This window comes from Nicotiana tabacum, chromosome 23 (assembly GCF_000715075.1).
Source record: "Nicotiana tabacum cultivar K326 chromosome 23, ASM71507v2, whole genome shotgun sequence".
Lineage (NCBI taxonomy): Eukaryota > Viridiplantae > Streptophyta > Magnoliopsida > Solanales > Solanaceae > Nicotiana > Nicotiana tabacum.
Window position 1 is genome coordinate 21,564,952 of NC_134102.1, and position 16,808 is coordinate 21,581,759.

Below are 16,808 nucleotides of genomic sequence, written 5' to 3' on the forward strand. Positions count from 1 at the left end.
ACCTGCGCCCAAAATTTCGCAGGTGCGATTCCAACAGCTGCTGCCATTTTTCAGCAGCTTCTTCCAAGTCTGAATTGCTCTGTTAACTTTTCGAAATCCACCCGAGGCCCCCGTGACCTCAACCAATTATACAAACAAGTCCCAAAATATAATACGAGCTTAGTCGAGACTTCAAACCACATCAAACAACGCCAAAATTATGAATCGCACATCGAATCGAATTATACGTTTTTAAATCCTCCAACTTCTATATTTTGCGTCGAAATGTATCAAATCAATCCGGAATGACTTCAAATTTTGCACACAAGTCATAATTGACGTAATGGATATTTTTCCATTTTCGAAATCTAAATCCTACCTCGTTATCAAAAATTCATCCTTCGGTAGGATTTTCCAAAATCTTCTATTTTCTAACTTTCGCCAAAATACGTCGAATTGCCCTGCGGACTTCTAAATAATTTTTCGAACACGCTCCTAAGTCCAAAATCACCGTACAGAGCTATTGACATCATCAAAATTTCATTCCGGAGTCATTTTCTCAAAAGTCAACTCTCTAGTCAACTCTTTCCATTTAAGCTTCAAAATGAGAATGTTTCTTTAAATTAAATTCCGAATCTTCCGAAAACCAAACTCAACCACACACGCTGGTCATAATACATATTGCGAAGCTTCTAGAGACCTTAAGTCACTGAACGGGGCGTAATTTCTTAAAACGACAAGTCGGGTCGTTACAGGATAGTTGATGAACCTTGATGTATATATTTATAGTACTATCTCAGTTTAATACATACTTGGCTTGAAACTTTCTTTTTATACTTTGTACTGTGCCGTAATAATAGTTTTAATTAATCATTATTATCACTTCTACATAGTTTATCTCTAAGTTATTCTTATATTGATTTTGTAATTCTCACGGAGCAAAATTGATATATAATAACCAATGAATAAATAGTGGAGTGAGAGTAATTTTTAGTAATCTATTATTCCAAATTCGTAATCTTGCTTGCCTCAGTTTTAATTCTCACGGGGTAATTGTTGTAGGCAAGATTATTGATTTGTTTTAGTAAAAATATTCTCACGAAGTTTTTACTACCTCTTAGCACAATTCAAGCAAGAAAAATATTTTGGTTTAATCGTCATTAGTTTTAACTCAATTAATCACATAACCTCACGGAGTGCTATTAATTGACTACTTCTTAGTGAGCTAAATATAATTGTATTAGCAATAAGCAATTATTCCTCCAAGAAATACATGTAAAAATTGAGATTTTATTGTAATATATTATCAAGTAAATTCAATGATTCCCAACTCTCTTAAATTATAAATCTTCCGAAAGTTCTTGGTTTTTGTTTTAGTAATTAACAAGATTTAAATATCACTCACTTTTCATCAAACTGATTCTCTCAAATAGTAGTTAAAATATTAAAAGCTTGTAGCATAGATGTTCCAATCTCTGTGGGACAATATCATAAACTATACTAGAATTTGACAAAGCACGAGCAGAGAAATCATATACACATTGGGCTCGTCATTCCTCCTTGAGACTAAGTGTCTCAATTCATTCTAAAACCTCGTCGGACCCGAACTAATTACCCCGGCAAGTCACATAACAATTGCAAAGTACAAATTGAGTAATAAATGGGGGAAACGGGACTGTAATATTCAAAACGACCAGCCGGATCATTACAACCTTAGGGTTTGATATGATTTGGTGAAAAGGTTATTGTTTATGGAATTGACTACTGTTAATTGTTTAATTTATTGGAGGAGCTTTAATATTGGTTTTGATTTTATTCTTTATAGTGTTTAAGTGAAAGAGGAACATCTTATTGAATATTATTGCAGCGTATGCCTTAGTTTATTTTGGTGACTTTTTGAAGTAATCGAGAGAGTTTTTTGAGTTACCGTTTAAATTAAGATTGAGAAATATTCGGGAGTTCATTCCTACCAATAGATTCTTCCAAGCTTCACCGAACTTCACATTAGTATATTTGAAAGGTTTAGATTTAATCGAGAGAGAAATCTGAATCGAAAGTATAAGCTAATCACTTATTGAATTCGTGAGAATCGATATAACTTTAAGAGTGAAATATAACAATGTCAATTTCAGGATAGCAGTCTTACTCCTATCATGTCAAAACCCTTATTCTTCGTATTGATAATAACCCATTGCTCTACTTTCTAGTTCTCTGTGACTAATTTTACTTGCTTTAATTTTAGTTAGTTAGTTGTAGTATTAATCATCCAAATCAAAGTGTTGAATATTTTGAATAGCATTTAACCTAGAAATTACTTGAATATTGTTTAAATCCAGTCCTTGTGGAGACACTATTTTATATACTATCTTTGTCTAGTGAGTATTAATTTTCGTGTTGTGTTTTACGCTAGTCAAATTTTGGCGCCAATGCGGGATATTGGCAATCAATAAGGTTTAAAATAATTTTCGGTGCTAATTTGGTAATTAATTTTTTTCTATTTATTTATTTTATTAGTTAACTTGTCTTCAAGATTTCTTTTGTAGTACCTAGCAAGTGCTAGGGAGAACACTTGAAGAAAATATTCTTATTATTAAACTCTAATTATTGTTGAAAGATGGAGTATAACCAGCCTAAAAAAACGGTTGAAGAGTTAGCAGTTGAACATTATCACAACTCTACTATTTGTTTTAAATATAGTAAAAATTATCTATGAGTTGAATGCCAAGCAGGTAAGTATAAGTTCATCTTTTGAATAGTCTCATTCTATTTTTAGTCCGTACAGATATGACGTTTCATATGGCATAATTTTTACTCTGGTTGGGATGAATACCCTTATTATAACTGGAATGAAAGCGAAGTTAGACAACCAACTCAAGAGGAGAATGGTAGTTTAGAAGAGCTTATGTATAAGTTCATAAATAGTGTTGAAGAAATATGTGATGACCCAAAATATCATCTTTAAATTTAATAAGTAATTATGTGTTCTAAGACCTCAAAAAGTACCATTTATCATTCCTCGACTTGCGTGCACAGTCCGTACAATTTTCCGAAAAGTTTTTATGTGAAAATGGATTAAAATGTGAAATAGAGCTTTAAAACTCAACTAAATTGACTTTGGTCAATATTTTGAGAAAACAGACTCGGGTCAGTGTTTTGATAATTTCGATAGGTCCGTATCATAATTTGGGACTTGGTCATATGCCCGGAATCGAATTCCAAGGTCCCTAGCCCGAGATATGGAATTTTGATGAAAAATTAAAAGCTTGAAAGCTAAATGATTTCTAAGAAATTTCTGATGTTGGATTTATTGACCTCGGGTCCGTATTTTAGTTTCGGAGCCCGGTATAGGTCCACTTTAATATTTATGACTTGTCTGCCGAATTTGGTGAGAATGAGAGTTAATTTGACGTGATTCGGACGTCCGGTTGTAAAAATATAAGTTTTAAAGTTTTCTTGAAAACTTCCTTTAATTTGGTGTCCGATTCGTAGTTGTAGGTGTTATTTTGGTGATTTGATCACGCGAGCAAGTTTGTATGATGTTTTAGGACTTGTGTGCATGTTTGGTTTGGAGCCCCGAGGGCTCGGGTGAGTTTCGGATAGGCTATGGGATGTTTTGGACTTTGAAGATATGGTATTTTACTGCAACAGGTGTTCTGGCATGTCCTTCTTTGCGTTCGCGAAGGTACTCTCGCGAACGCGAAGAGTAAACTGGGCAGCTGATATTTTCTTCTTCGCGAAGGCGAAGCGATGGGGGCATTACACATCACGAACGCAACCAGCTCCTCGTGAACTCGTAGTGTTAGGCACACCTGGGGGAGGGTTGATCATTCCTTCATCGCGAACGCGGGCAATGCCTCGCGAACGCGAAAGCCGGGGGGAAGACTTCGCGAACGCGAAGGAGGACTCACGAACGCGAAAGCCACGGGCTGCTACTCATCGCGAACGCGACAGGCCCTTCGCGAACGTGAAGAAGGCCTGACCCCTGTGACTTAAAACAGAACCAAAACGGGATTTTTCCCATTTGTCACAAACCCCCAATTATAACTCGGCTTAGGGGCGATTTCAAAGGAGTTTTTTACGATTTCGAACTGGGTAAGTGTCTTTATCATATAGTGATTGTATTTCATAAATCTAAGCCTATATTCATCATTTATTTCGGATTTAGATGGAAGAAATTGGAATTTTTGTAAAACTTTCCAAAAATAAAAAATTAAGATTTGAAGTTCCATTTGATATCGGAATTGGACAAATTTTGTATGGTTGAACTCGTAGGGCATTCGTATTTCGCAATTTTTTTCCGGGATTTGAGACGTGGATCCCACTGCCGAATATTTTAATAAATTTTGGATTTTTATCCAAAAAATTTATAAATTCATATGGAATTAATTCCTATGATTCGTATTGAATATATCGAATTATTTGTGAATAGATTTGAAGCTTTCAGAGGCAAATTTAAATGGAAAAGTTGTGGTTGAATAATTGATTGGAATTTGCAAAGCGAGGTAAGTATCGTGGTTAACCTCGACTTGAGGGAATAGAACCCTTAAATTATTTGTTATGTGAAATGCATGTGAACGATGTATAGGCGAGGTGACGAGTGTCTATACGTCGTCAAATTAATTGTTTGCATAATTACTTGAAAAATCATAAATTGTTTTAAATCATGAATTAATTATTATAATAATTGTTTCTCTCTTATTCTTTGCCAAATATTAATTCTTGAATTCCTGCATTAATTGTTACATGCTACATGAATTATATGTCTTAATTGTTATTTGACATTTAGCATATTAAATATTAAACTGCCTATTTTCTCCCTAATTTCTATGATAATTTGCTATTTGACATTGTCTGTTTCATGAATAAAGCATAATTATTGTATGCTTGTTGTCTTATAATTTCATATTAATTGTTGTATTTATTGGGGGATCGGATTATCATAATTATTATATGCACGCCGCAATAGACTTAATGAAAAGTCAATATTAGGGGATCGGATTGCACGCCGCAACAGACTTATTTAAAAGTCTATATATATACTTGATTGAAATAAATATATAACAGACTTGAATAAAATGAATATATTGGAGGAGCGGGTTGCACGCCGCAATACAACCGAATGTGAATATATATGAGAGCCGGTTATACGCTGCAACAGAATTGAATGTGAATATATTGTGAGAGCGGGTTGCACGCTGCAACAGAATTGATGGAAATAATAATTGGTTATGACTGCTGAGTTGACTTCAATTATTATAAATGGGTTATCTGATTTATTTCTATTATTGTTGTTGTTACTAATATTGCATACAGGTAATGTAAGTGACTCGCCTTAGCCTCGTCACTACTTCGTCGAGGTTAGGCTCAGAACTTACCAATACATGGGGTCAGTTGTACTGATACTACACTCTGCACTTCTTATGCAGATTTTGGAGTTGGTCCTAGCGACGTACCATAGACTTGCTCGGATTTTAACTACTAGAGGAGACTTGAGGTATAACTGCATGGCGTCCGCAGTTTTGAAGTACCCTTCTATTTTACTTTAGCTGTGTGTTTATTTTCAGACAGCTTTATTTTATTCAGACCTTTATTTGTATTATTCTAGAAGCTCGTGCACTTGTGACACCAATTCTGGAATGGTATTTAGACACCGTTGCATTTATGGATTATTTCATTATATTTCAAACTTTACTTCTGATATTGTTTCCTTGATTATTAATAATGTAAAGAGTGTATAAAAATTGATTAATATTATTCTAACGTTGGCTTGCCTAGCAAGTGAAATGTTAGGCTCCATCACGGTTCGAAGGTGGGAATTTTGGGTCGTGACAGTTGGTATCAGATCAATATGTTACATGGGTCTCACGAGTCACGAGCAAGACTAGTAGAGTCTAAAGGATCGGTATGAAGACGTCTGTACTTATTTCTTAGAGGCTATGAAATTTAGGAACAATATCACTTCTTTCTTATTCTGTCGTGCGATTTTATTTTATCATCGATGATTGAACCATTCTACTCTTTTTCTCTCGCAGATGGTGAGAACACGTAATACCTCTACCGATGGATAGGGACCAGAACACACGATGGCAACTATAGCCAAGGGTAGAGGTTGAGGCCGAGATCGTGCTAGAGGTCGAGGTAGAGCTCAGTCCAGAGTTCGAGCAGCTGCACTTGTTGTAGAACCTCAGGTGGACCTTCAGGAGGAGGATCCAGTTCAGAATGTACCAGTTGGACCAGTTCATGTCCTGGAAAGATTCATAGCCGCTCCAGTACTTCAGGACGCTCTAGTCCGTTTGGTAAGTCTTATGGAGGGCGTGGCCCATAATGGTAGATTTCCAGTGGCACCAGCCATCTCACAGGCTGGTGGAGGAGCACAAACTCCCACTACTCCCGCTCTGGAGCAGATGGCTCCCCAGAATCAGGCTCCAGCATCCCCGCCAGTTGGGATAGTTCAGCCGGTTGTTGCAGTACACACCGGTGATAGGCCCGCCATGTCTTTTGAGGCCTTATTGAGACTAGATAAGTTCACTAAGCTCTTTCCAGTTCACTTTAGTGGTACACCTTCTGAGGACCAATAAGATTATCTTGAATACTGCCATGAGGTACTGCGGGACATGGGTATAGTTGAGACCAATGGAGTAGATTTTGTTGTATTCCAGATGACGGGTTCCGCCAAGAGATGGTAGAGAGATTACACATTGACCCGACCAATCGGATCACCTGCACTTACCTGGGAGCAGTTCTCTCAGCTATTTCTGGAGAAGTTCCTCCCTATCACACTGAGAGAGGAATTCCGCAAGCAATTTGAGTGTCTACAGTAGGGCAGTATGACTGTTACTCAGTATGAGTCCGGTTTTGTGGATTTGGCCCATCATGCTCTCCTTTTACTACCTACGGAGGGAGGGAGAGTGAGGAGGTCTATTGAGGGACTCACTCACCCTATCAGACTTCAGATGGCCAAAGAGACCGGAAATGAGATTTCTTTTCAGGCGGCTGCTAATGTCGCAAAGAGGATCGAGATGGCTCTTGCACAGGAAAGAGGGCAGAGATCCGATAAGAGGCCTTGTCAGTTCGGTGGTTTCGGTGGTGCCTCGTCTGGAAGCAGGGATAATTTTGATACGGGTCATCCTCCCAGACCGTTTCATTCAGCACTTCATATATCTCCCAGTGCTTTAGGGAGTCACAGTCCTATTATGCCTTACTTTAGGCAGCTAGTATTCAGTGTACATTTAGCTTCTATCAGTGCACCACCACTCCAGAGTTACTACAGTGGTTATCCGGCCCATTTGGGTCAGCTTCAGCTTCAGCAGCCACGGCATCAGGATGGGTGTTATGAGTATGGGAACATTGGTCACATCAGGAGGTATTGCCCTAGATTGGCGAGTAACAGATCTCGGCAAGATTCTCGTGCCATCATACCGGAATTGGTTGTTTCACCGCGTTCTCAGCTAGCTAGAGGTAGGGGTCAAGCAACTAGAGTTGGAGGTCAGGCCATTAGAGGTGGAGTTCAGGCCATTAGAGGTGGAGGTCAGACCGTTAGAGGTGGAGGCCAGCCAGTTAGAGGCCATCCTAGAGATGCAGTTCGAAGTGGTGGGGCCCAGCCCCGATTTTATGCTTTTCTAGCTAGACCTGAGGCCGAGTCATTTGATGTTGTGATCACAGGTATTATTCCACTTTTCCATAGAGATGCTTCAGTTCTATTTGATCCAGGATCTACTTATTCCTATGTGTCCTCCTATTTTGCTTCATATTTGGTTGTGCCTTGTGATTCTCTGAGTGCTTCTGTGTGTATATCTACACCGGTGGGAGACTCTGTTGTAGTAGATCATGTCTATCACTCATGTGTGGTTACTATTGGTAATCTTGAGACTAGTATGGATCTTCTACTTCTTGATATGGTAGATTTTGATGTCGTCTTGGGTATGGGTTGGTTGTCTCCTTATCATGCTATATTGGACCGTCATGCCAAGACAGTGACCCTAGCTATGCCGGGGTTACCTTGGTTAGAGTGGAAAGGAACTCCTGGCCATTCTGCCAGCAGGGTTATTTCTTATATGAAATCTCGGCGTATGGTAGAGAAAGAGTGTCTAGCCTATTTGGCTTATATTCGCGATCCCAATGCGGATGTCCCTTATATGGACTCAGTACCAGTTGTTCGTGAATTTTCAAAAGTATTTCCTGTAGATCTGTCAGGGATGCCACCTGACAGAGATATTGACTTCTGTATTGATTTGGCTCCGGGCATTCAGTCCATTTCTATTCTACCATACCGTATGACCCCGCTAGAGTTGAAAGAATTGAAAGAGAAGTTACAAGACTTGCTTGATCAGGGATTCATTAGTCCCAGTGTCTCGCCTTGGGGTGCACCAGTATTATTTGTAAATAAGAAAGATGGCTCGATGCGGATGTGTATAGACTATCGGTAGTTGAACAAGGCCACTATCAAAAACAAATATCCGCTGCCAAGAATTGATGACTTATTTGATCAGCTTTAGGGTGTCAAGGTATTTTTGAAGATTGATTTGAGATCTGGTTACCATCAGTTGAAGATTAGGGCATATGATGTCCCTAAGACAGCTTTTCGGACTCGGTATGGGCATTACGAGTTCCTAGTGATGTCATTTGGGTTGACAAATGCTCCAGCAGCATTTATGGATTTGATGAATCAGGTGTTCAAGCCTTATTTGGATTCTTTTGTGGTTGTATTCATTGATAATATCTTGATTTACTCCAGCAGTCGAGAAGAGCATGAGCAACATCTTCGAAGTGTGCTTCCAACCTTGAAGAATAATCAGTTATATGCCAAATTTTCAAAATGTGAGTTTTGGTTCGACTTAGTTGCCTTTTTGGTACATGTTGTATCGGCATACGGGATAAAGGTGGATCCTAAGAAGATTGAGGTTGTTCAGAATTGGCCTAGACCTACTTCGGTTACAGAGATCCGGAGTTTCCTGGATTTAGCAGGTTATTATCGTCGGTTCGTGGAAGGGTTTTCATCTATAGTAGGCCCATTGACCAGACTAACCCAGAATGGTGTCCCACTCATATGGTCAGACGAATGTGAGTTGAGCTTTCAGAAGCTCAAGACCGCTTTGACTACGGCACCAGTGTTGGTATTACCCACAGGTTCAGGATCGTATATGGTATATTGTGATGCATCTCACATTGGTCTTGGTGCAGTATTAATGCAAGATGGCAAGGTAATTGCATATGCGTCACGACAGTTGAAAGTTCACGAGAAGAATTATCTTGTTCATGACTTAGAATCGGCAGCCATTGTTCATGCGCTGAAGATTTGGATGCATTACCTCTACGGTGTCTCGTGTGAGGTATTTACTGATCATCGCAGCCTTCAATATCTGTTCAAACAAAAAGATCTTAATTTGAGGCACAGAAGATGGTTGGAGTTATTGAAAGACTATGATATCACCATTTTGTATCACCCCAGAAAGGCCAATGTGGTGGCCGATGCATTGAGTAGAAAGGTTGTGAGTATGGGCAGTCTTGCGTGTATTTCGGTTGGTGAGAGCCCATTAGTTGCAGATGTTCGGACTTTGGCTAATCATTTCGTGAGTTTAGATGTTTCAGAACTCAGTCAGGTTCTAGCTTGCACAGTCGCTCGATCTTCTTTATGTGAGCGCATCAGAGAGAGGTAGTATGATAATCCTCACCTACTTGTCCTTAAGGGCACTGTATGGCCCGGCGATGCCAAACAGGTAGCTGTGGGGGAAGATGGGGTTCTGCTAATGCAGGGTCGTATTTGTGTGCCTAATATGGATGAACTTCGTGAATTAATTCTTGAAGAAGCACATAGTTCCAAGTATTCTATTCATCCAGGTACCGCCAAAATGTATCAAGATTTGCGGCAACATTATTGATGGAGGAGAATGAAAAAGGATATAGTTGCACATGTAGCTCGGTGTCTGAATTGTCAGCAAGTTAAGTACGAGCATCAGAGACTTGGTGGTTTGCTTCAGAAGTTAGAAATTCCTGAGTGAAAGTGGGAGCGTATCACTATGGATTTTGTTGTTGGGCTCCCACAGACTCAGAGAAAATTTGACGCAGTTTGGGTCATTGTGGACAGGTTGACCAAGTCAACCCATTTTATTCCAGTGGCGGTTACCTATTCTTCAAAGAGGTTAGCTGAAATTTACATTCGTGAGATTGTCCGCCTTCACGGTATGCCCGTGTCTATTATTTCAGATCAAGGTACGCAGTTTACCTCATATTTATGGAGGGCTGTACAACGTGAGTTAGGCACGCGGGTGGAGTTGAGTACAATATTTCATCCACAGACAGACGGACAGTCAGAGCGCACTATTCAGATATTGGAAGATATGTTTGGCGCTTGTGTTATAGACTTTGAAGGTTCTTGGGATCATTTCTTACCACTTGCGGAGTTTGCTTATAATAATAGCTACCAGTCGAGCATTCAGATGGCTCCATATGAGGCATTATACGGAAAGCGATGTCGATCACCAGTTGGTTGGTTTGAACCGGGAGAGGCTCGGTTGTTGGGTACCGATTTAGTACAGGATGCCTTGGATAAGGTCAAGATTCTTCAGGATCGACTTCGCACAGCTCAGTCTAGGCAAAAGAGTTATGCCGACCGAAAAGTTCGTGATATTGCATTCATGGTTGGAGAACGAATATTGCTCCGGGTTTCACCTATGAAAGGTGTAATGAGGTTCAGAAAGAAGGGCAAGTTGAGCCTTAGGTATATTGGACCCTTTGAATTTCTTGAAAGGGTGGGTGAAGTAGCCTACAAGCTTGCATTACCACCTAGTTTATTAGCGGTTCATCCGGTGTTCCATGTGTCTATGCTCCGAAAATATCATGGTGATCCGTCGCACGTGTTATATTTCAGCTCACTCCAATTGGACAAAGATTTGACTTACGAGGAGGAGTCGGTGGCTATTCTAGCCCGGCAGGTCTGACAATTGAGGTCAAAGAGTTATCCTTCAGTTCGGGTGAAATGAAGAGGTCAACGGTAGAGGAATCTACCTGGGAGTCCGAGCCGGACATGCGGAGCAAATATCTACACTTATTCACCAGCTCAGGTATTTCTTTTCTAACTCCGTTCGAGGACGAACGGTTGTTTTAGAGGTGGAGAATGTGATGACACAAAATGTCATCTTTAAATTTAATAAGTAATTTTGTGTTCTAAGACCTCAAAAAGCACCATTTATCATTCCTCGACTTGCGTGCGCAGTCCGTACAATTATCCGGAAAGTTTTTATGTGAAAAATGGATTAAAATGTGAAATAGAGCTTTAAAACTCAACTAAATTGACTTTGGTCAATATTTTGAGCAAATGGACCCGGATCAATATTTTGACAATTCCGGTAGGTCCATATCGTAATTTGCGACTTGGGCGTATGCCCGGAATCGAATTTCGAGGTCTCTAGCCCGAGATATGGAATTTTGATGAAAAATTAAAAGCTTGAAATCTTAATAATTTTTAAGAAATTACTAATGTTGGATTTATTGACCTCGGGTCCGTATTTTAGTTTCGGATCCCGGTATAGGTACACTATGATATTTATGACTTGTCTGCCGAATTTGGTGAGAATCGGAGTTGATTTGACGTGATTCAGACTTCCGATTGTAAAAATATAAGTTTTAAAGTTTTCTTGAAAACTTCCTTTGATTTGGTGTCCGATTCGTAGTTCTTGGTGTTATTTTGGCGATTTGATCACGCGAACAAGTTCGTATGATGTTTTAGGACTTGTGTGCATATTTGGTTTGGAGCCCCGAGGGCTCGGGTGAGTTTCGGATAGGCTACGGGATGTTTTGGACTTTGAAAATCTAGTATTTTGCTGCGGCAGGTGTTCTGGCATGTCCTTCTTCGCGTTCGCGAAGGTACTCTCGCGAACGCAAAGAGTAGAATGGGCAGCTGAAGTTTTCTTCTTCGCGAACGCTAAGCGATGGGGGCATTACCCTTCGCAAACGCGACCAGCTCCTCGCGAACGCATAGTGTTAGGCACACCTTGGGGAGGGTTGATCATTCTTTCATCGCGAACGCGAGTAATGCCCCGCGAACGCAAAAGCCAGGGGGAAACCTTCGCGAACGCGAAGGAGGACTCGCTAACGTGAAAGCCACGGGCTGCTACTCATCGCGAACGCTACAGGCCCTTCGCGAACGCAAAGAAGGCCTGACCCCTGTGACTTAAAACAGAACCAAAACGGGATTTTTCCCATTTTTCACAAATCCTCAATTATAACTCGGCTTAGGGGAGATTTCAAAGGAGTTTTTCACGATTTTGGATTGGGTAAGTGTTCATTATCATATAGTGATTGTATTTCATAAATCTAAGCCTATATTCATCATTTATTTCGGATTTAGATGGAAGAAATTAGAATTTTTGTAAAACTTTCCAAAAACGAAAAATTAAGATTTGAAGGTCCATTTGATATCGGAATTGGCCAAATTTTATGGGGTTGAACTCGTATCGAAACGAGTGTTCGTATTTCGCGAAGTTTTTCGAGATTTGAGATGTGGGTCCCACTGTCGAATATTTTAATGAATTTCGGATTTTTATCCGAAAAATTTATAAATTCATATGGAATTAATTCCTATGATTCGTATTGAATATATCGAATTATTTGTGAATAGATTTGAAGCTTTAGGAGGCAAATTTAAAAGAAAAAGTTGTGGTTGAATAATTGATTGGAATTTACAAAGCGAGGTAAGTGTCGTGGTTAACCTCGACTTGAGAAAATAGAACCCTTAAATTATTTTTTATGTGAAATGCATGTGAACGACGTATAGGCGAGGTGACGAGTGTTTATATGTCGTCAAATTAATTGTTTGCATAATTACTTAAAAAATCATAAATTGTTTTAAATCATGAATTAATTATTATAATAATTATTTCTCTCCTATTCTTTGCCAAATATTAATTCTTGAATTTCTGCATTAATTGTTACATGCTACTTGAATTATGTGTCTTAATTATTATTTGACATTTAGCATATTAAACTGCCTATTTTCTCCCTGATTTCTATGATAATTTGCTATTTGACGTTGTCTGTTTCATGAATAAATCATAATTATTGTATGCTTGTTGTCTTATAATTTCATATTAATTGTTGCATTTATTGAAAAAATTTCTTCTATAAGTATTGGTAAATGAATGTGTTGGAGGAGCGGGTTACACGCCGCAACAGAATTGATTATAATGAATATATTGGAGGATCGGGTTGCACGCCGCAACAGACTTATTAAAAGTCTATATTGGAGGATCGGGTTACACGCCACAATAGACTTATTAAAAGTCTATATTGGAGGATTGGGTTACACGCCGCAACATACTTATTAAGAGTCAATATTGGGGGATCGGATTGCACGCCGCAATATACTTAATGAAAAGTCAATATTGGGGGATCGGATTGCACGCCGCAACAGACTTATTTAAAAGTCTATATATATACTTGATTGAAATAAATATATAATAGACTTGATTAAAATAAATATATTGGAGGAGCGGGTTGCACGCCGTAACAGAACCGAATGTGAATATATTGTGAGTCGGTTGCACGCTGCAACAGAATTGAATGTGAATATATTGTGAGAGCGGGTTTCACGCTGCAACAGAATTGATGGAAATGATAATTGGTTATGACTGCGGAGTTGGCTTCAATTATTATAAATGAGTTATCTGATTTATTTCTATTATTGTTGTTGTTACTAATATTGCGTACAGATAATATAAATGACCCGCCTTAGCCTCGTCACTACTTTGTCGAGGTTAGGCTCAGCACATACCAGTACATGGGGTCGATTGTACTGATACTACACTCTGCACTTCTTGTGCAGATTTTGGAGTTGGTCCCAGCGACGTACCGTAGACGTGCTCGGATTTTAGCTACCAGAGGAGACTTGAGGTATAACTGCATGGCGTCTGCAGTTATGAAGTCCCCGTCTATTTTACTTTAGCTGTGTATTTATTTCCAGACAGCTTTATTTTATTCAGACTTTTATTTGTATTATTCTAGAAGCTCGTGCACTTGTGACACCAATTCTGGGATGGTATTTAGACACCGTTGCATTTATGGATTATTTCACTATATTTTAAACTTTACTTCCGCTTTTGTTTCCTTGATTATTAATAATGTAAAGAGTGTTTAAAAATTGGTTAATATTTTTCTAACGTTGGCTTGCCTAGCAAGTAAAATGTTAGGCGCCATCACGGTCCGAAGGTGGCTTTCGGGTCGTGACAAAAGATTTATAGAAAATCAAGAAGGACTTATACAAAATGATGAAACCATTAAGAACCTAACAAAGCAAGTGACTTAATTAGTAAATATACTCTTAGAAAGCTCATTTTATTATAATGGTGAATATACGGAGGAGATACCCTATGAGAATGAGTTGACCCAAGAGGATGAACATCTACAAAGAGAAGTTGTTACTCTACAAGAGGACTCTGATTCAACTGAGATGATTGAAAATAAGGTTTTGGTTGAGTGTGAAGCAATGGAAGAAGAGTTCAAACCCTCGTCCACCTTTTCACATTTACAACCTTTAGTAGAAGGGAATGAGAAACAAATGGTCTTAGACATGACATACTACAAGAATATTCACATGACCTTTCTTCTTTGTTTCTTAAGAAAACATTGATCATGATGATTTTATTTTTAGGGATTTACAGGAATATGCATGGATTGATCCTGTGAAAGAATACAGAACAAGCTGTAGATCTTCATGAACGAACAATTCACCGCTCAAAATGAGGCCAAGCAAGAAAGAAAAGAGTGGGTCTTATAAATATCCTTAGATGAATTTGGCCTAAAGAGCTCTATGAAGAATTCTGAGGAGTAGAAATGAGGAATGAATTCAGAATTAAAGGTGAAGTTCATACGTTCTTGAAAAAGAAAAAATTCAGGGGAGTTTCTTTACCTATTGTTCTTACTTATGTGTCATGGGGACATGCCACAATTTAAAGTATGGAGTGCGGGATTTAAATATGTGTGTATATTTTTGTTTGTGTTTTTCGTCATTACTTAAGAACATTTTTTTTAAAAAATTGACTCTTCCCGATGATGGATTTCCTCGACTGTCTTCTTGAGGGATTTAAAGTCGGAAAAAATCAAATATGTTGAAATCCAAAAATATGTCTTTTTTTTAGGAAGTGTAACAATTCCCCCTTGGTTTTTCTTTGTGTCGCGATTCTTTTTTAAGGATTTTTACTTGAACCGGGTGTAGTTAGTTTTTTTATAGGAATAAAGAGAATCTTGTGTTGTTGTACTTATTAGAGACAATCTTTCTTAACTTTGTTGTGCCTTGAGAGGAGGGACTTAGTTGTGACGCCTAGGCTCAGTTTTTGACTCATCTATAAGTGTCTTAATTTATTTGATCTTGACTTTGCTTAACTGCTTTGACTAGAGAGTCGGGATAGATCTGGTCCTGAGTGAGTTATATGCCATGGTGCGTGTGAAGTTATTGTTGATATTCTATGCATGTCATGTGGTGTCTAGAATTTGTCCCGCATGTTTGCAAAGCAAAATGGTAGTCTTGTTCAGTCTAGGAAGTGATAAAGGCGTTTCTTTGTTGAGCCAGATATATGCCTTGACCTACCTAATTATTGTGTATCCTAGTTAGCTCTCTTGAGCCTGTAATCCTATTCATTTGGCAATCGCATTACAAGCCCGACCGTTTTATTGGAACTGACCATTTGTTTGAACATTTTACCTCTCTCGAGCATTTGAAATTGTTATGAGCTTGTTAAAACCTAAGTAGAGGTATGGTTGTATTTCTGAGTGAAACTAAAAAAATGGAGAAAGGTGCAATGTTTGAAAATTTTTGAAAGTCACGTGTAGGGAATTGAAAAATAAAAGTGAATTGGATTTGAGAAAAAAAAACATAGAACCTTGAAAAGAAACAAAAGAGAGAGAATATGTGCATGTATTAGAAAAAGATTTGATTCCTTGCTAGTGATAGTTCTCATCTTGTGCTTAAGAAAATTGGGAGCTTGATGATATTATGTTGTGAAGGTTGGGATTTGGTTCAAGATAAGTGTGGGGTTTAGGTTGTGAATTGTATGTATTAAAGTACTCAGGGAAGTGTAGTCACTATATCCAAATGTATCCTACCCTCCCGCAATCTATATTATAACCAAATAAAGTCCTACTTGATCTTTGACTTAATAAGCTCAATTAGTAGAGTATTATACTATGGGCAAGCCTATGATACATCTTCTGTGGCATATGAATTTTATTTCTGAGAGTGAGTGAACTCTTTCTATATTGAGTTCCTATTTGTTCTTGAATTTTATTGTGTGTGGAACTAATCTCTATTTTTTGTGTGAGGGCACATGATTTGTAAAGGAAAGATAATGTCTTTGGCCTTTATGTTTGATCAAGTTAGTAGGTTTTGAAAAATACGTAGTGCTTGTGAGTTGAGCCTTGAGGCTAGGATGTTACGGTATGGTGCTTAGTCTGATTTAAATATTCTTAGCATGATAAGTTAGAAAAGTTGTTTGATGAAAAGGTCGTCTCTATGTGAAGTGTAGTTTGATTGCTCGAGGATGAGCAATGGTTAAGTATGGGGTATTGATGGTAGGCTAGAAACCCGTATTTTAGTCGTATTTTTGCACTCTAGTTACTACACTTTATTCGTGTGTGAGCTTAAATGATGATGATTTGCGCTTATTACGTAGTTTATGCTTTGTAGGAGATGATTCCAAGTTAAAATAATATTTTTGAGCTAAATTGAGTGATTTGGAGCTTTGAAATCTGAGTAAAAGCCCAAGGAATTAAATTAGGATCGCATTCGGGAGTCGAGGACCAAGTCTGGATATCAAAAAGTGAGAAAAAAAGATTACTCT